Source organism: Mastacembelus armatus, chromosome 4, assembly GCF_900324485.2.
Source record: "Mastacembelus armatus chromosome 4, fMasArm1.2, whole genome shotgun sequence".
Lineage (NCBI taxonomy): Eukaryota > Metazoa > Chordata > Actinopteri > Synbranchiformes > Mastacembelidae > Mastacembelus > Mastacembelus armatus.
In genome coordinates, this window is record NC_046636.1 from 1,903,210 (window position 1) to 1,924,775 (window position 21,566).

A 21,566-nucleotide genomic window follows, 5' to 3' on the forward strand; every position below is an offset into this window, starting at 1 on the left:
TAAAACAAATAGACATTTGATTATTAGGATTATAATGTGGAACTGTCAGCGTGCTTTGAATGTCCTACAATATAATTAAGGTTAGTTAAAGGTACTACAATACACCTCTTACCTAGATTATTATAGCAGATGGTAAAATATTTGACTTGGATAAAAGCAGTCTATTGATGGAGCAGCATGTGCTGTTACATTAGGCATTAACTCAAATATTCGCTGCTTCACCTTGGCAGAGGTTTTAGGTGCAGTATTTGTATGTAGGATGAGAAAGTAATTCATGGTGACCCTTTAACTTTGAAGTACTGCAAGGTACCAACACTTACTACAGCTGCCTGCCTCAACCTTTCCTAAATGTGGCTTCACATATAGCTCTGATTAAATGAATTCCAGCCACGAAGCTGCAAACACTGTTTTCACCGTTGTAAAGTTATTTTGTCAGGCCGTGTGTGGTTTCACTCAGCGACAGGGAATAGCTGGTTTCTACAAATCAAATTTAATCAAAGGTATTGATATATTTGCTGATAAGGATCTCTGATCTCTGCTTGCTCTCTGATCTTCACTGGGTGACTGAAAACTGCCCGTCATTCTTAGTGTGAACGATGAGGTGATTTTGTCATAACTGACCTTTGACAGTGATGACGCCAACACATCACACGTGTGATGTAATGAGCTTGAATGGCTGAATGTTCTCTGCACCAGGGCAGAGACAACAGCAGATGAGAGAGGCTGAGCACCAAAGCAGCCATGACAATTCTCCTTCTGTGAGCACATCCCTGTGAAATGGAATCATCTTTTCTGTCTTCAGCTCCTTATCTCTACCCAGCCTGCTTAAAAACCCTTCTCATCTCCAGATCAGACCCCTTTCGCCCAGATTCCTGTCTTATTGCCACTGTGGTGCACTCTTTTCTCTCCAGTGCCTTGCAGAGCTTCCAGATGCTTCTCCAGTGGTTGCTCTCATTTTCATACAGCGCCAGTGTTGTGCAGGAAGAGAGTTAAACAGGTAAGTCACGGAGAGAAGAGAGGGAGAGAGATGGAGAGACAAAGGGAAAGATGAACAGAGAGGGAGCAAAAGTTAGTGGTCAGCAACACCGCGGGCATCATAAATCAGATTTCCCACAATCCCCTGCGGAGGGGCCCTTCTCTCGGCCTTGTGCGGACACGCTCAGCGGGGCGCGGAGCATCGATTGGCGTCGCCATGCTCATGCTGACTGTGCCGGGTTCGGAGGGCGAGAGGGGCAAAGGGCTGAGGTGGGGGGGGTGTTCGGTGTGTATGTGTGTGTGTGTCTCAGTGGTAAGAGTGTGTGTGTGTGTGTGTGTGTGTGTGTGTGTGTTGGGGGGGGGGGTCTTGTGAAGAAATCTGCCTCAGCATCAAACTAAAACAGCAAACCAAACCTAGAAAAACGTGTGTGTGTGTGTGTGCGTGTGTGTGCGTGTGTGTGTGTTTGTGCAGGAGAATGTGCAGACTCGGGGGTAAATTCCTCCCCCATCAGCACACCCTCACTCACTTCAACACTTGCCCCCTTTTCTTCTTCCCGCTCATCACAATCTTCTTCCCACTCACTCTGGGGCAAACGAGACCTTCGAGGTGCTGCGGGGTTTGATCCAGCTCACACAGCCAGAGGGCAGCTCTTAAAAACACTGAACCCTGGAGACAAAACATCAACCAACGTGTCAGCCTTATGTCTTATTTACCTCAAACAAGGTCCAAATGCTGTTCTTGGAAAATAAAGATGCTTATTTTTAATATAGAGGCAACAGAAGCTGTTTTAAAGGTTAAAAACCTGTGCACATGAAGCTGAATGTATTTCTAGGGCTAGACAGTGAGTCAAACTGTGTTTAACAGAGGTAAAAAGAACCTTCGCATCCCATCAGGAAAATAAAGAAATGAATATTGAGACGAGATTTAAATTGACTGACGCGGTTTGCTGATCTGAAGAGAGAGCCTGTTCCATAATCCAGAAGCCAGAACAGAAACTGAACAGTCACTGTGCAGGGACCACCAGGAGCTGCTGCTGACGACCCACAGGGCCTGTGTGGACTCAGCAGCTCACGGATGACACCAAATTATACAACGCCCTATAAGTTGATGGGCAGATTTTAAAATCAGTCCACTTGTGACTAAACAGTGACAGGAAATACTGCGAGTCTTCAGAGGAAACGTCATTTTGAATGAAAGTCAGAATCAAAAATTTGTTTTGTTATTGTCCAACTTTGTTCTAAGATTCTTTAAATGACCAATAAAAACTGTTGGATGTAAACATCATTCATCTCATACATTACTGTGTCCCTGCTGCAAGAAACAATATGAATCAAACCCATTTCACATTTTCTACCTCTTCTATCTCTCCATCCCGTCTTCCCTCTCTTTCCCTGTCTCTGCCTCTCTCTTTTATAAATTTCATTAACAGAGAAATCCCATTAGCTCCCTCTCTGGCCCTGCCTCTCAGGGTTAACAACTTTGCTTAGCCATGTAAATTCAGAGCTTAGTCAGGCTGATTCTCCACACAGCCACCGCCGGATGCTCGCTGTCTTCGCCACATTAAACGCTATCTGTGGATATGTTCACGAGTGGAAAAACGTGTTTGTGTGTGCGCACATGTTGGGCTTAGGATGTGAGGTCTGCGTAAACCTCTTCCAGCAGATAATCTGGATAGCATGTGTGTCTGTGCATCTCCATATCATAAACATACTGTACATATTCTCAGGGCATGGCGTGTGAGGGGGACGGACACTTATCTCCCCTGGGCAGGACCGAGGCATCTTAGCGCCGGCCCTGCTCGACCCTCCTCCTCCTCCTTTACCTCTGTGAGGTTTTAACACACAAACCCAAGAAGATTTACTCCACACTGGCACCACCAGTGGCTCGCTGGCTCCCAAACAAAGTGAAGCAGCTTAAAGTGATATTTCACTTCAGGGGAACGGTTTATTCTCTGTTATAACACAGGCATGTCCAGGACTGTGTGTGCCTCACTTACAGCTTTTCTCCATCTCTGATCATTCCTTTTGTTCCAAATACCCACAGCCCTTGAAAGATAACGTGACGTTCCCTATATAGCTACAGAAAGACTCACTGAAAACACGGTTCAGTGAGGACTTGAAATTAAAAAATGAGTCCTGGTTTCCCTCTGCCCCGTCTCACGGTAGCTGCCTCAACCTTTGCACATTAAGCTAAAAGATCTCTGGCTCCAGGCAGGAGGATTTGACCCATGTACAAGGAAACATGTCAATAACGTTTTACAGTCAAAGGTCAAGTGGCAAAAACCTGTAAGCTCCATTATAAAACACATCTGTGCTTTAATCCACTTACTGCCTCAGGCGATCAGAGCCAGAGAGGACGATGTCTTGGGGCGGTCAGCTGTGACTCCAGGCTGACCCTGTTCTCTGTTCGCCTCTCTGGTGCTTTTCACTCTATTTTTGGACCAGGCTGCTCAATGGTTTCCTGATTGATTGTGATCCTGATCAATGGCTGGCAGTGGCCGGACTCCTGTCCCAATCCTGGATCTATAGCGTCTCCCCCCGTGCCTGCAGCCTGCAGTGCTTCCTTCCTCGTCTGGGACTGAAGGAGGTTTATCAATGAGGCTGAGCTCCCACTCCTCTGTCTACACACTCCAGTCAATGTCCTGTCTGTCTCCTGGACACAAATGCTCTCTAAATAATGATCCAGTAGTGAAAGGTTCCACCAACTAAGAACCTCACTGCCGAAGAATCCTCCAAAGGTTTGTTCACCTGAATTACAAAAACATATTTTCTGATCTGCCTCCAGACTGATAGTTCATGTAAAACATTCATCCAAAACACAATACAAGAGCAGAGAGCACGTGCTTCCAGCACCTTTACATCCAGCAACCCTCAAAGTGTGTCGATAGGTTCAGTGTTAAGACACTCTGGGATCTGCTGTCTGGATAAGAACATCTACCTACTTTGAGCTAAGTCAGTCTTATTTATTTACATGGAGTTGAGAAGGAGTGTGAAAAAGGCTTGTCTCCAAAATAAAAAACTCAAAAAGGCGTGTTTAGGAAGAAACAGGAGCTGAGACGGTATCCAGGAAGCTGCCAAGGTTCAAGAGTCCAAACATGAAAAAAGGAAAAGCAGTGAGTATCAACATGAGACGACACCTCCCAAACTCTACAGGTCTGAAAATGAAACCGGTGCTTTGTGTTTTGACTTTGGACAGTTTGTTTTTTTTTATAAATGTAAAAACTGACTGTTTACAAAAATCCTCTAGGAACAAACAAGCAGACAGAGCAGACAACATAACCTTTTGGCCGAGGTCACAGCATGGAATCAGCAACAGACACACACATACCAGCACACACGTTTGTCACACTCCAGCTGGCTGGGACTGCATCCACTGTGGAAGCACTTTGGACATCCCCGGGATGAGGCAGGGCTGTCAAATCCGTCCTGACGGCATCGTGGCTCTCCTCTGTGTGATCAGGCCTGGATGAAAGCCGGTTGCAGAGGCCCAAAGCCGGGGGATTCAGGCCAGCTAGCGGCCAGCGGGGCACGGCTGTCAGTCAGAGCGGGCAGAAGGGCTGAAACTCTTCAAACAGCTTCCACAGGATCAAGAAGACCACTCTCCCCGGCTTAGACAGAGGCTGCTGGAGAGACAGATTTGTGAGGAGAGAGAAAAGGATGTCATGTGAGACCGACCAAAGTCCACAATCAGACCTCAGCCTCCAGCTTTGAGCTTTTGTTTGGGGATAAAGAACAAAACAACTTATTTAGATAAAGATTATCTTTCTGTGCAGAGTGTGATGCTAAGACCAGTAAACAGAGAGCTGATCGAGTGACGGATAGTGAAGGGTTGATTATTATTACAGAGTAAACTCAATGATACCGACTGCTGTCTGCTTTCACATCCAATGTTTGACCATGCTGCACATATCACACACACACACAGACAGGACAACACAGGTCACATACAGTAGACTGAGCTGTGATTAAGACGATGTGAATCACCATCAAAGAGCCTCTGACAAACACACACACACACACACACACACACACACACACACACACACACACACACACACACACACACACACACACACACACACACACACACACACACACAGCCTATGAAATACAGATCAGCACCACTCAGACTGCAGGTTTAAGTAAACCTGTACGAGACAGTAGGGCCATGAATAAGTGATGTCAATGAAATCACAAAGCATGGAGAGTATAGGGGAGCTGGTACACACACACACAGACACACACACAGACAGACACACAGACACACAACACACAGGAAACACGCCATGAGGAGCTCGGCTCTTGGTTTTAGAGACAATAGGTTGAACCCACCAGCTACGGGACAGACGGATGCTGTAAATGTCATGTGTCTGTCTGTGTGCAAATATGTTTCCATAGATGAGGAGACATGATTCATGCAGCATTTGAATCTTAACCAGAATCTAAATACTGTTTTTAACGTACTAGACACACTCACAGTCCCCAGGGATGAATGTCTGCACACACAGTAGATCCAGCCTTCAATGTCAAACAGAAGGAAAACACTCACATGGAGCCCCCAGTAGAAGTGATCTGATGGTACAAGGAAATACTATATAATATATATGATAAATATTAATTAGATCATTTTAAAATGAAGTCGTCTGCACAAATGCACAGAAAATACATAAGCTCTGTTTATTTTTGTCTTTAAAAAGGATGTGTGCCCTGCCATGAGTCTTTTTAGCACACACACACACACACACACACACACACACACACACTGAGTAATGATGTCCAGGTCTCTTCTCTGCTCTCTGCTGCAGCTGCACATGGCTGGCAGTGAAAAGCCCAGCAGCACACAGTGGGCACAGCCAGAAGAAGAAACAATAGCTGAGGTTTGCAGATCGAAGAAATGAGGCTGCTTTTCTAGAGAACTGACAATCTGCATGTAAGACACCGCTGGCTGAGCAAACGCTCCTGATACAAGGCCAAAGCAATGACAGAGTTGGGTCACTTCAGCTGATTAGGATGGAATTATGTCATACGTAGCTCTGTAACTTTATAGTTAGCTAGAATTAAGCGGCAGGTACCCAGGTGTGGTCAAACAATCCTGCAATGAGCACAGGTGGGTCCAAAAATGACCAAACATGCGCACACACAGCTTTTAAACATGTTTACAAAACTCACTGTGAAAATAGAGAAAAATCTAAGATATGAGATATGAGTTTTATAATATAATCACGCAGTTCCTTTTTTACTTAGTGAGTTCCATAATGAGAATGTCCAGTTTCTTTCTATTTCTCTTTTTACCTTCAGTTAGTTGAACACTGTTTAAGTGTATAGTCTTGGCACAAGGACCTCGCACTGTAAACTCTAATGATCAGCATTTTATTGCAGGTAACAGGGTGTGGGACGTAACATCTGGGTCAACATCGGTTCAAACTAATTTGTTCCTTTGAAAAAATGCTGATGTTTTTCAATTGAAAAAAAAAATAATAAATGATCCTACATGTGGGCAAAACATGTTATTGTTGCTGTTTCATTACAGACCAGGCAACTGAAACCTCACAGCAGAAACATAAGCTGGAAATCCCAGCAAGATGACCTCTGACCTCACACTGCGCTCAAGTGGGTTGACAGCAGAAACGGGTGCATGCAACGGGAGGAAGGAGGTGGAAGAGGAGGAGGAGGGGTTGAGGCGGGTGGGGAGAGGGAGTTAAATTTTTCAATAGGACTGTCAAGGACACAGAGCGGCCTGCCCAGCTCCACTCACCTGAAAGAATGTGTTCGGAGACCAAAGAGAAGCAGATGTTCTCCTCACATCTGCACACTCTCCTGTAAAGACTTTAAATATCACAGGAGAGATGTGGAAATGTTACGTGCTGTTTTTAGACATATCACAAAAGAAGGGACTGAAATTGTTTATTTATTCACACACACAGAGGAGACAGGACACACACCTCTCCCCCTCTTCCTCCCTGGGCAGCTGTTAGCAGGGTTTCACATGTGGAGAAGCTCCCAGCAGATCTGCAGAGATCACCACAGTGAAAAATTTATATCAGACGCTTTTGTGTGTGACTTCAGATCTAAGAAAATAAAACACTGACGCGTCGGTAGAGAAAACACATAATGGCTCGTAACAGATGTTCCACAGGGCAGGGACGTGGATGCAAATTCACTCACCAGAATTTACTTCCCAGTGTTGTCTGACACAATGAAATAATGTAAAACAAGTTTTTCGTGGAGGCAAAGTGAGCACAACATTTCCCCACATGCAGCCCTGTCAGATTAGATTAGCATTAGACTGAAGCAAACAGGATGTCATTCTGTGTTAATCTCCCCTAAACTCAGTTTAGCTCTACCACAGCTGACAGCTGAGACCCATTTGGTCTGCGAGAGGGCCGGTCGCTGCTGCCATTATCAACCCCACTTCTCCCTCCACGCACACACTCACATAGCCTACACAAACACACACAGTTTACAGAGTTGGGAAGGCCTGGAAGGAACGCACCGAGGCTGGCAGCCACCTGAGAGAGCTGATCCACACAACTGCCTCCGTCAGCAACTTCCTCTGAGCTTTTCAGCCACTTCCCTCCTCTAATTCAGCTGCTCGTCACGGCCCGGCTTCACTGTGTTCCGCTCCAGACACGTTTTGGGTTTGAAACCCCCGAGGTCTGAGCAGGAACGCACGGGTCTCTCCAGGTGAGTGGAGGTGGTGGAGGGGGGTGGGGGTGGAACCTTACCGTTCCATCTCTCCATCAACATCTGGTCCATCAGCAGCTCAACATCTCCCAGTCCAACGACAGGCAGGTGCGACCTGACTGACAGGTCACTCATCAGGACGGACATGTTCAGCCTATTCAAATGTATTTATTATCAATTATTCACACACTCCCCCCTCCCCCTTAGAATGAGCCTTTTAAATCTACACAGGGAGCGGGTCTCCTTTCACAAGGGCATCCATGCTTCTACAGTGGCCCAGAATGGACAAACCAAACACTGGCTCTGCACATGCTTTGTTTTAAAGGTGACGGCTGCTGTACCCTGCCTCACTCCTGGAAAGCTAAAGCAAAAGCAAAAGCACTGCTCTATTACCAGTAATAGTAGCGTAAATGTAAAAAAGCAAGCACTGAGACTCCAGAGTGGCCGATTTTAGTCTTACAGATGGTTGAGGTGGAAAAGTTGGTGTCTAAATAAAACCAGAAACACAGAGAAGTCTTAAGGTATGTGACTGCTGGGTTGTGCTTTTTCTTTTGCAAAAAAAACCAGAAACTAACCAGAATGTTCTCAGCACTAATTCTTCCCTGAACGTTACAGCCCATCTGGGCTAATAAAAGGATTTCCAGCTCAGTGTAGAACAGAGAACATCTCCTGTTCTCATTTCTCCTCCCCTCTCCTTTCATTTCCCCCCTCTTAGCTTCCTATTAACCCTTCCCACACCCACCCCTGTCCGCCCAAATCCGGGCTGAGGGGGAGACAGGCCAAAATGAATAAGGGGCTGAGGAGGGTCAGCTGAAAAGCATGATGGGACTTATCACGGAGCACACATGGGAATTGTGGGGGATTTGAAGGAAGCATAGCGGACACAGGAATGGATCAGCCTGTGACATCATTAACCACAGCGAGCTTCCATCCGTTTGGATTTCTGGGATTTCCGTAAGCCAGACAGTGAAGGGTTGGAAGAGGCCGATTGGTCGGGGAGGGGAAGTGGTTCTCCAAGTGTGTGATTGGTGGAAAAGATGATATTGTGACTGAATCTGAAATCTAAAAAATGAAAGTTGAAGATAGAGAGTCACAGAGAGAAGTCTGGGATTTTGATGTCTGTTTGTTTCTCTTTGCCCACGGCAATAAAAAATGAATACAAATATCCCAAAACACTCACACAAACACACTCCTGCCCATGTGACTGTGAACCCCAGGCGGAGTTTGGAAGTGTCAGTGAATAAGTTTGTCTCTGTCAGCAGGTCTGGCTGCTTGATGGTCGGACTTTGTCGAGGTGTTGTTTTTTCTCCCTTCGTTAGACTCGGCGTTAATTACTAATCTCACGGTCCAGCGCAGGACACTTGTGCTAACGTTAACTCTCTCTCACTAATGAGGGGGAAACCAGACAAACAGAGGGGATTTACAGCACAACACATGCACACTATTTCACTGTCACACACAGACACACACACACACGAAAAAAGAGGAGACGGAGGTTTCAATAGAGAGAGTCATGAAAGGGTTAATATACTGTAGAAAAAGTCATATTCATGTTTGTCCAAATGTCAGAACGACGTGTCCTGATTCACGTCTTTATGTCCGTATTTACATTTTTCTTTTGTTCCTGGGTCCTTTAATACGTTTTGTCACTGACTTTTGAATGTGCTCCACAAATAGATGTTAGTGAAACAAATCACACACACTCCTTCCATGTTCCCACTGTACTAACGACGCACACACACCCCAGGCTGCAGCACGCTAAAATGCTAAACCAGCAAAATGTCTGCCCCATGCCAGATGCAGCATCAAATACACACACACACACACACACACAAGCATCACCCCATATATGCATATGCACAGAAACAATAACCATTATGTACTTCTATACTTTTGAGGACCCTAAAATCTTCCCTATAATGAAAACCTAAATCTGGACTGAGTCAAAGTGATGTTTAAAGAAGGGAAGGTCAGTTTGCAGAACGTCTCTTCTTGCACAGGAGTTTGATTATCAGAATATCCTTATTTTCTCCATATTATGGAAATGTCTGCACATTAAAAAAAAAAGCCTCCCTGCATTACAAAAATGTGCCCAGTCTCCACATATGTTGTCAGAATTTTTCAAAATGCTCCTCCACTTTTTAAAAAGTATTCACACTTTATAAAAATGTCCGCCACAATGTTGTCTAATGTCTAATAAAAGCAGAGCACCTTTCCTGTGCCATCATATTTTTGACATTTCGTAACTTCCTTAAAGTTTTCTCAGGCTCTACACTGTCCTCACTGTCATAAATATCCAGCCTTTATAAACGTTTCCTCATTTTACAAAATATAATCACTCTCAAAAAACTCCACAGTTTCTTAATACGTCCTCATCTGGTGAAAATAGACATCCAGTCCCGTTTCTTTCTAAAAATGCTTTCAGTCACGCTCGTGGTCTGAAACTCAAACTGGTGCTCACAAAAATAGAAGCACAAAAACAAACACAGCTTTCCCATCATGCCCTGGTGTGCCACCCCCCGGGGGACACCACAATTAATGACCCTACTGATGACCCGATGAGGGAGGGGGGGCATGGTGACCAGGGGTGCACGGTCAGGACGGTGCATGTGGAAGAGCTGAGGGAGGCACCTCGGGGCCCAGGTGATGTGACATGGCTCTGCCAGTGACTGCACGTGTGTTAGCTCATGCACACTTGACTCGCTCGCTTCACCAGCACCAGGTGGGGTGTGTATCGACGGGCCGAGTGTGTGTTTTTGCTGAGGTGTGTATGGACGTGTGTGTGAGGCAGACGCAGCATTTTAAAGCTCGGGCTTCAGCACAAAGGGAGCTGTGCTAGCTAACCATCAGCGCTTTAGCTGCAGCGTCCAGCTCTGAGAGGGGTGGGGGGGTGGCAGGCCGCATCCCCCTTCCAACCCGGGAGCTCCCAGCCCCCCCGTGGCCCCGTAGCGTGGCAGAGTGATGAGGGAAAAGGCGTCAATAAGGAAAGCTTCAAACAAACTGCTGTTAGAGACACAAACTAACAAGCCTCGGGCCAAGGCCTCTTCTTTATCTCCCTGTTCTTCTTCTGTGGTCTTCAGCGTCGGCTTTTTAGTTGTTCAAAGAGTCTTTTTATCATGCACGTCACAGATTCCACCCTCTTCAGCACTTCAGCACGTTTGATTACACCTGTTTATGTGCTGGTGATGTTGTTTGCTCAGCCACCCTGTGTGTTCATGTCCCTGGTGTGTGTGTGTGTGTGTGTGTTTCTCTTAAACCAACCTGCTGACACAGAGTCTGTCCGGTTTAGATACCGAGCACCGAGGGCAACGCTCAACTTCAAACTCTCCTTTAAGGTTTACACTGACATAAGTGCTCACAGTTACAGCCTCGCTCAGCTTCTTCATGTACACGTCAGCTCGGTGTGTGTTTTAGCTGCAACTGATGATACACATCAGGGCTGAATCTGACTTCCTGCACACGCACACACAAACACACACACACACACACACAGACACACACACACGCACGCACACACACAGACACACACACACACACAAAGAAAGGGTGCTGGGTCAAACTAAGATGATTAGAAATGTGGATTCATTTGACTAAAACACATGTGGTTCATCAAAACAGCAGCAATAGTTGATTGAAACTTCGGTCCTACCTCTATATTTGGCAGGATTTCTATACATCCATCTATCTGGCAGCAGCATCACTGTAACAAACAATGAAGGAAACAGGTTAATAAACATGATAAAGGTCTGTGAGCTGTGATGAAGCTCATATTATCAGTAGCAGAGACGGAACCAAACAGATTATTTTTACTTACTGCTGGCTTTGCACCTACAACCACTAGGAAACTTCAAGGCTTTGGTTCCAGCTACGTTTGGTTCATCATGTCCATAAACTGAGGCAATAACTAAATAAAAGCAAGACTGGTTTGAATTCTGTGTATCTCAGATATTTCCTACTTGAAAAAACCATTGTTGTCCATTGAGCAGACCAGTAGTTTTGGTCCGACTTGTGATGTCAGTCAGGCTGGGGTACAGTCTAATATGGTCTGTTCTGGTGGCTGGGCTGCCCATTAGATTAAACAGTGTCCATCAAAAGCAGTGGACATTTTTATCACTGTTAAAAAAAATAACAAAGATGGTAATTATGCTCACACAATAATAATTAAGGTGGACAGACATGTTATATTCAGAGGAAGGTGTTGGTGGCCTGAACCCTGAGTCCTGTCCAGCGTGTTGCCATGAAGGGCTGTGGGTCCTCTGACCTTATGCTGCCCATGATTTGTTTTTATGAGGCCTAATGAATGCTTATGCATCCTCTGAGCAGCTCTGATTAATATTGATGAGATCCTGGGATTGCTGACATGCAGCTTTCCAGAAAGGATTATGACCCGTGCATGTTAACACACAAGTCGGCCCGAAGAGGGATGAGAGGGATGAGAGGGAGAGTCAGTTGGTGCTTTTCAACCTGGACATTACAGCACTGTAAACCATGTTATGGGAATATGGAGAATATGACTGGCCAGGGATGTTCAGGTGATGCAGGAGAACAGGAGGAAACAAAAGAAGAAGAAAGAAGAAGAGGAAGGATGGAGTAAACATCCTGTCTTGAAAAGTCACCTGTTTCTAGACCAGGCCACAGATGCTAAACTGTAGACACTGCACAGACAGATTCATCCACATATGGAAAAGAAAACAAGCTCTATTTTTCTCATCACCTCTGGTTTCTGGAAGGATGACTTCGCCCCTCCCATCCCATCCTGTTTCCTGAAGCTATGATGTAAACTACAGACGCCTGGTTGGGACAAAGTGTCCATTCCAAAGCTAGCGTTAGCTGACTAAAGAGTAAATGTGTCAGTCCAGTACACGCTCTGGTTCCTGCTAATATGACCCAAAGCTCCAATTCCTCCCAAATCCACATCAGATCCATCTAATCCAAAGGTCCAGTCAGGACCATGCTAGGTGGCTAATGCTACCAAAACCAACAGGTTAGCTTTAGATGCTAACACATCCAGAAGGAAGAAGGCCCCATGTGGGTCCAATGTGAAAAAGCCAAAGCCATGTTAACCCTGGTTGTTGGTCTTTCTTTGTCCCACTCTCTCTGTGCTAAAGAACGCCGCCTCTTGGCTCTTATTGATGGAGCAGACTTTGCCAACACAGGGTAGAGAAGATGGAATAACAACAGGAGCAGAGAGTCATGGGTAAATAAACTCACAAACTGTCACATGACTGACACCAGGTGTTCAGATGATGTCACCTATGGACTTGATGCGGTAAGGTCAAGGTTAAAGCTGTAGAAGGAACTTTCCAGGACCTTCAAAGAGTTTGTGGAACACATGGGCTCTTAGAAATGAAACTGGACTCATCTCATGCACTTGAGTGTTTCGCTGTCATTCATCCACAGCAGCTGGATTTAACCCCTCCGTCAATAATTTAGGGAAATGGGGGGCAGAAATGGACTGAGGCCATTAGAGCCACCTGTCTGTCACGGGGCTGTCAAACAGCAGAATGATGGTCTGGTCACTGTTTCCTATTTCAATCCTCAGATTGGATCTATAGGCAGCAGCTCTCGGGTCGGACAGAGTAAAAAAATCAAATCGAACTTCTCTTTGTGGCTCACAGTTTATTGCCACAGCGACCAAAAGACACAACTGTGGGAGATTAAAAGAGAGAGAGAAGTAAAAGTGGGTGACAGGTGCGGAAAAGGGAGGCCTGAATTATTCAGTGGGTGGTCTGGCAAGATTTCATCTCTGTTGATCCTTCACTTCACCTTTTCTACCTCTGCTGCTTTTAACCTCCCTCCTCATCCTCCTGCATTAAATCTGGCACCACATCTTCATTCAGGATAAATAAATCTGTCCAATTAGTTTCATTTTCATAATGTGATTTCTTTGTCTTGGTATTTTAAAACAAAACAGTTAATGTCGCTTTAAAAACAAAAAAACAAACACGTGACTGTGTCCCAGTTTTCATTGTTTGGAGCTCACAGAGAAACGTCACAGCTAATAACAGCGACACATTTGAATCACTCATTTTCTAAACACTACAAGAAGCGACTGCCAGTTAAATCAGCTGAAAGCAGCAGAAAAGGAATTTAACAAAACATAACACCCCGTTTCTCCGAGCAGTGATAAATCATGGTGTGCTGTGATTTATGAGCACGCACTGTTTATCGGTGTGATATTTAACGGCAGCGGAGGATAAACAGACCGATAAAATAATCTGAAGCTGCAAACATCTGAGCATTTGTTTCATCCTCTGTCCTGACTCTCCCCTCATCATGTGTGTGTTCAGTCCTTGCTGACTGTGCACTTCTTCATTGGAGCTAATGCTCAGCTTACACACACACAGCAAACAAAGGTGTTCAGTCTCTATGGACTGAGCCACAGCACAGCAAGTACCATGGGAAATAAATTCCTAATTGGAAACCCTGGTGATGTGTGCAGTGCCACAGCTGAAATCTTTCTTAGAAAACCAGCAAGAGAAAGTAAAGTGGGTAAAACGCACAAGAAGAAAAGTGAGTAAGGTCAGAGACACAGAGACGAGCGGAGGAGACGGTATCAGACGTATGAAGGGAAGGAGATGAGGATGAACAGCTCGCTCACAGGCCTCGTCACCGGAGGTGTTTCACTCGTTACCTGCTGGAGGTGAGAAGGAGAGGAAATGTTAATTCTGCCTGTGACGCTCAGACACTTTATCTTCGGCTCAGTCGTGCCATAAAGTGTCTTTGAGCTCTGAGGTTGACATCAACACAAAAAGAGGAGCCTCTTGTGTCACTGGGCACCAGGTTTAGTGTTGGAACGTAGCAAAGTACATTTACTGAAGTACTGTACTTATGGTACTAGTACGTTAATTGTAGGCCCCTTTATACCTTAAGACACATCGGAGACAAATCCACTGTTTTACTGTCCTGCAGTTACTGTTACATTACAAATAATTACGCTTTGTAAAGTGCTGTGACTTAAATAAATGACCTGGGTGGAGTGGAGTAGATAACAGTTCCAGGTCATAGCTCATTTTGAAACCACAAAGAGTCATTTCAACAAGTCTGTTCGTAATAATGTGAATATTTATGAGCTTTAATTGGAGCGAGCTCTTTCTCTCTGCTCATTCTTTGTGCTCAGCTAATCACCTCCTGACTCCAGCTCTGTACTTCATGCACAGACAGTTTTTAGCTTTATTTCTTCAGCCCCTTTAAAAACATCATTTCACCTCTCAGCTCTTGGCAGCTCTACCTCAGGTGGTTCAGTCTGTCCTGGACTGTCAGTCTCCTGATCCTGTCTCTTCTTCCAACCAAAAAAAAGAAAGATCATTATCCTGCCAAAAAAACAAAAACCAAGAACAGAAATGTGTCTTTATTTTGGCGACAGTACACTACTTCAAAATAAAAGTGATGCTTAGTGAAATATCAGGAAACACACTTCTTTATTGTTTTGGGACTTCCGGGAGGTAAACATGGACTTTATGACACGCAGAGAACCACACCATTAGTGTGAATCTGTGTGAGGATAAAAATCTACATGATGTATTTTTTACAAATCAGTGTGTTCGGAGCCTTGAGGCCACAGTTTCAGAGGCTGAGTGGGTTGAAGGAGTCTGATGTGATGTGTGAAATATGAGTTAATGATGATTTATTAAAAAACACTGTAGATACAAGCTCTAATTAATGCACATGCAGTGTGTTTGTTTGCAGTGTGTGTGTGTGGAGTGTGTGTGTGGAGTGTCACTCTGGCTGGTTGGAGTGTGAACTATCTCCTTGGTAACTCAGCACCTTTCCTGGCTCTCTCTCCTGAAGTTGACCTCCCGCTGGGTGCACTGACACCCTTGTCACATCACATTCACCCCACACACACACACACACACACACACACACACACACACACACACACACACACACACACACACACACACACACACACACACACACACACACACACACACACAGAGTCGCTGCATGCATCATGAATGTTTCATCAGAGCTGGTCTTATGATGTGCAGTATGAGACCGGTGCAGAAACATCCCATCTGAGCCCCACATACTGATCATTAACGCACCCGAGGGCCAACAGGACACACCCACAAACACACACCAGGATACAGAAGTGTGTTTTCCTCTTCTCTGTGCAGTCAAAGTCCGGTCAAACAGCCGGTGGACACATACAAATCTATTACATTTTCACGCTGCATGAAAATATCTTTACCTAAATTTGCATTTAACCCCATATAGGATCACGTTCCATTCAGCCTGAGCATCAAGGTGTAAAAAGTTCAAGCCAAGTTTGACGTTTCTAATGTTTCCAGCTCAATATGTCTCCTCCAGTTTCTCCCTTTTCTCCTTCAGCTACAAACTGAACCCAAACACAGAATTTGTAACCTGCAGGACAGAGTGGAGACAGGAAGTGTAAAAGTCTCTCAGTGATAAGAGACGATATCATCAGTAACGTTATCAACACCGGAGCTTGTGGCCGGTTCAACGTGTTACTGTGAACCAGTGTGTAATGTTAAGGCGGGCACACGCTTGGCGACTGGCTGAAAAACCAGACAGCCACATGTAACGACTGTTTCCACCAACTCGTCATCAGTCGGGAAGGGAAAGGCCCAGAACAAACATGGAGGCCGACCAGCAGCCTGCACTGTGTTTGTGGCTGTGACTGATCTCAGGACTGGACATTCAAATCTCTGTGTGACAGTCTGCACAGACTGAGACCTGATGGGTCCAACAAACATATAACTGGGTGGGCTGCATAAAGTCAGGAGGGTCCTGTGGTTTTCTGGACCACAGCCCTGCATGTTCTACCCCTGTTCTCCATTTCCACTGTGGATTTCCCAAAGCTGTCACTCATCCGTCATTCTCTTCCCATAACGGTAGAGACACGTTGGTCTGACAGGATGTGGAAGATGAATCTGTCTCATCAGGACCAGGGTGAGCTCCCTCTCCAGGGGGGATTCCCTCCCACTCCCTTCCTGACAGGTTTGATGAATCTCCACTTCCCTCTACTCTGGACGCAAATTCTTAGGTTTTAACCAAACGCACCACTGCTCCACCGCAGTGGAGGACTGGAGACATGTCACTAATGAGAGACGTGACATTTCAACCTCAGCGTCAGACCAGCTCAACCTGAGAGGCTCAGGCTCGCCCCTCTGCTCCGTGGGTAATGTCAAAAGAATCCAGGACCGGAAGAAGTAGTGAAATCTGTTCCTTGTGTTAGTCGGTGATGTCATGGCCTGATCATTTACAAAGTCCTGTTTTCACACTTTTACTAATTAAAAGAGCTACACAAAGTAGGTCAGTCAGAAAAAGTCAAAACAATGAGGGCAGCCCAGAGAGAACCTGGAAAGGATCACAGTGGTGCTCCCTTAGGGGAACTAGTTTTTTCTGTTTCAATAAATTTGTTCCACTTTTGACAGAATCCAAGAACTGAAAGTCTGCATGTAAATGAAAAAAGAATAATATCATTTCGACTGTAGCTCTGCCTCATGAGAGCTTTGGACTTTTTGTGAATAGTGAAGCATCAGTTCAGCACAGACCCGTAAACCAGGCGACGTCTTTTTCACCAGGTAACAACCTGCAGATTATTGATACTCCGCAGCCTGTGACTTCCTGCAGACACTAACCCAGCAGCTGTTTCCACACTGAGCGCAGGGGAGAAGGTTGTCGATGTGGATGTTACTCAGTCTTAAGATTTTGGACGTGGATTAGATCGAGATGACGCAGCAGGATTACTTTAGGCCCAGTAATTGTGGTTTTGTTGATTTGCATGTGAACAGACTAAAAGTCATGTTGTGTGTAGTCCACACACCATCTTTGACTCAGCAGCTGTAAAACACTAAATGTTCATGCATTTCATTCTTGGTTTTAACAACACAGCAAACAGAACTGGAGGGAACCCGGAGTGAACAGACAGTGAACCCTGACACTCACCAGAGACAACAAGAACCTGCATCAGCTTCTGCACTGAAGTTTACGGAGAAACCCTGAACCAGATCAGAACAACGAGACCAGTAACAACAGCAGCAGCTCCCACAGTAACAGCGGTGAAGGTGGAGAACGTTTCTCCGACAGAAAGAACAGAACAGCTGGCCCCAAACTGCCAACACAGCTCACCACAAAAACACATGGAAATGAAAAGGCAACATGTCAGACAAGTAGCTCCTCTCTTTCACCAGCTCCCTTTAGTTCCTCAGTTTCTGCCTCCTGTGTGACGGCTCACAGCGCTCTGTCACTGAGCGAGGGCTGCCATGGCAGTTTCAGCACTCTGTCTGCGTCTCTGCGCCGGCGGCGGAGCTGAGTCTGCAACTCCTTCACCACAAACGCTTCTTCATTCTGTTTATTTCTCCTCGGCTGTCTCTTCCCACAGAACGGTTCCTCTGCTGCGTATTAAACAGGCTAAACGAGGACATGCTTCTATAAGTGCAGCCCACTTTAAGTTACATGGCAGAAGAAAGGATGTTGTAGTGTTTTCTGTTACTTCACCAGGTCTGAATTTAGGCAGTTTTCTCTTTACGATCCTCGCGCTCTAAATGTAAGTGAGGAAAACTTTTAGGATTCACACACACACCAAACTTAACACACATTGAACACTGACAGCAACCTCTGGTGTGTTCACTGACAGCCAGTAGCTTGGTTGGAGAAATGGCCGACCAGTCAAAATGATGAAAACAGCAGCAGGTTCATTGACCCAACAAAAGGCCGCAGGTCAAAAAATGCAGAACATGATGAAAATGTGATGTTTTTGTGTGTTTCATGCGTCTGTTTCCACTTTTTATCCACACACCAACTGTTCCACCTCAGCCAAGTGAACAAGGTTGTGTTACAGTATTTCTGTATTTTGGGGGAAATTTCTGGAGATTCCATGTGCACAGATAGAAAATGTGCAGGTGGGAGGAAACTCACCTTCAGTCAAACTGGACTAAACTGTTTCTACTCCCAAAGCAAACTGACGCTGGTTGTAAGGTGCAGGCTGAACGTCGTGGTTCAGCAGGAGGCAGCTGACGTTGCAGTTCTGGTAGATCACAAAATGAAAGCAGAAGTAATAAAAGATACAAATGCTGATGTTTCTCATGTTTCCATATTGTTGTGGCCAGTAGGTTTTATTTAAGGTTTATTTATGGTTTTAAATTCTAATAACACCTGCTGTGCTAAACCTGCTGAGTCTTGGAAGTAACGATCTTGACCCTGAGAACATGATGTCAGGGTTCAGGCTTCTGTCAACAAATGGCCCCAAAACAGATGTGACACAGCTGCACAGGCTGTTTGAAGCCGTTTGCATTGAGATGTTTCTTCGATCATTGTGACAAACTGTGTGTTCGCTGCTGCTACAAACTGTTACTGCAGCTTCTGTGGCAACTCAAATAAACACACAAATGCAAATGAGCCAATGAAAGCTTACTGTGTGTGTGTGTCTGTGTGTGTGTGTGTGTGTGTGTATCTTGCTGCTTCACTTCACCTCACACTGTCCTGTGCAGGAGGGGTCTTTATTTTCTTCTTGCCCACTGAGTGTGTCCCCACTGTACGTCCTCCTGCATAACAAACATGACAAAACCAGTTAAACACCGTACACACACTCTCACACCGTCAGTCAGTCTGCAGCCAAGCACCTCATAGATGTGCGGTGACGGGGCAGTGTGTGTCTGCCTCTGGCTCCTGGTTCTCAGTGCGCATCAGGCTCAGTGACGCCTCCGTCACTTCGGCTCTGCAGCCGCACCATCGTCACCGCTGTGATCGCCCGTGTGCCACTTTGCAGAGGGTGACAGGGTGCATGATGGGTGGGCAGCGTGGTACTGGAACTCCCGTCACCTTCAACCCACACAGCAAACACACGTCCACCCTCAGGACTGAAGAGCGGCCCTCAGAGACTCCCACATGCTGTGTGACATTCAGTGTTCTGAAGTTTAGGGGAAATCCTTAAAATCTTTAGAACACACAGGAACACGACCTCCCAAATCTCCACAGAGCATGAATGATTGATGTAAGTCCTAACAGGAGGAAGGTTCTTCAAAGAAAAAGTTAATAGCATGTAAACATTGCACTAAAACTCTGTACACCTTCTAATGTTTCTGGAGGATCAGTTTGTTTCTGCCTATTTATTCCTGTAAAGTTTCTGATCCTGGTGTTTTTCTGGAACATGGTGAGGACAACTGGCACCTCCAAGCCACAGTCTGTGCTGAAACCCAGCACCCAGTGTCAGCACTAGACTCACGGCTCATTTCTTAAATTAAAAACCAGGGGAACAGGAACGTAGTTTTTGATATTATCTCCCTCTTGATCTCATCCAGTATGAAGACAATGATTTAGAACAAAAATATCTCTCAAATAAACGTAACTACAAAAACAAAGACTCTACTGATTTTCAGGTCATGAAAAACCACAGTGTTTAAGATGTGGAGCCAGAGCAGGAACTGAAAACAGCAGCAAATAGACACGAACCACAAGTCACAGTGAAGTTTAAATTCTGATTTACAAAATGTTTCTGTGAGAGAAAAGAGCAGGTTGTTACTGGACGTTAAGCAAAAGTCTGAAAGAATTAGACGAAATGATTTGACCAAAACTTTGAACAGTTGGGGTCGAGGGTCTGATGGTGTGTGAGCTGGTGAGTGTGTGTCTGTGGGTAGAGAGTCTGTGGTGTGGCTGCAGGCCAGGCTGAGTGGAATAATTGATTGTCGATTGACCCTCCACTGCCACTGAGGACGGTCCTGCACTGCATTACTGCACAGCATCTGCTCGGTGTGCCTGCATATACAGGTTACAGTGTGTGTGTGTGTGTGTGTGTGTGTGTGTGTGTGTGTGTGTGTGTGTGAGAGAGAGAGTCTGCTGTCCACAAACCACAGCCAGACACCAGCTAATATTATGGAAACAAAAAGGCTTGTGTGACCTGTGACACGAGAAGAATGAATGAAGTTTGAGAAACAATGACTGGTTGTTTCAGACAAAAATGCTGAATCACACACTCTCACTCACACACACACACACACACACACACACACACACACACTGAGAGCAGTGGGGAAGTGGGACGTGAAGGGAAGTGATAGCGGTGGTTTGAGGGATTCAGCAGGAACTCGACCCCTCGTTAAAAGGTTGACTCAGTAATTCGCAGCGTGACCCCGTCAACAGGGAATAAAAACATGAACTCTTTCTTTAACAAATAACGAGCTGACGCTGAGCATAAACATGATGAGACACAATCTGCAGCCCAACAAACACAGAAGTGTAACAGCAAGTGTGTGACGATCCTGACAAATAACCTCGATAACGGCTCCTCTGCTTAAACACTTTGAAGAAAATATCTGCAGCTCATTTCTAATGCTTTGTTTGTCACTCTCAGGTAAAATGCAGCTTATTTTCTGTGATTCACACACCCTCCTCCTCCTCCTCCTCCTCCTCCTCCTCCTCTTCCTCCTCCTCTTCCTCCTCCTCTTCCTCCTCCTCCCTGGTCAGAGATCAGCATATCAGCCCTCTGGTCTCATTTGTTTGTTTGTTTGCTGGTTAGGTTTGTTTATTAGTGTATTTTCAAAGCATGGGACAAGGTTGGATTTGCTGTTTGGGCATATTTTCTCCTGTGATAGCATGTTTGAATTTGTCAACTCAGCATGCAGCCTGTCAGAGACTCTGTGTGTGTGTGTGTGTGTGTGTGTGTGTGTGTGTGGCAGGGCACACACTCAGGGGTCGCAGCAGCAGTACGGCATCACTGCTGCCAAATTGCTTTCCTGGGCGTGCCGGACCAGGGACCTGTTCAAGACGGTGTGGCCCCACCCCCCACCCCAGTATGGGGGCTCCTGGCCCCAGGTCACTAACTCAATCACCAGATCAGGAGTAATAATTATTAATACCCTGTGAGTGTAAACAGCACACAGGTGATTTATCAAAAATGTCGATTACATTTTGCGCAGGGTGACAACTTTTAAAAGCTG

General features: G+C 45.5%; 1 protein-coding gene across 9 annotated transcripts in view; it reads right to left on the reverse strand.

Moving 5' to 3' along the window:
- zc3h3 (zinc finger CCCH-type containing 3) overlaps positions 1-21,566 on the reverse strand; it is a 121,314-nt gene that overhangs the window by 42,945 nt on the left and 56,803 nt on the right. For 5 of the 9 annotated variants that reach the window (XR_003296576.1, XR_003296579.1, XR_003296580.1 and 2 more), the window contains exons 13-20: positions 19,103-19,175; positions 11,309-11,359; positions 10,921-11,112; positions 6,918-6,984; positions 6,731-6,801; positions 5,453-5,547; positions 4,304-4,598; positions 1,503-1,642 (exon numbers count right to left, since the gene is read on the reverse strand). The gene's annotated coding sequence lies outside the window, so the exon portion shown is untranslated. Of the gene's footprint in view, positions 1-1,502; positions 1,643-3,497; positions 3,724-3,984; positions 4,047-4,303; positions 4,599-5,439; positions 5,548-6,730; positions 6,802-6,917; positions 6,985-10,920; positions 11,113-11,308; positions 11,360-18,818; positions 19,003-19,102; positions 19,176-21,566 lie in introns of those variants that run through there. The other 4 variants (XR_003296577.1, XR_003296582.1, XR_003296583.1 and 1 more) reach the window with 4 other exon arrangements.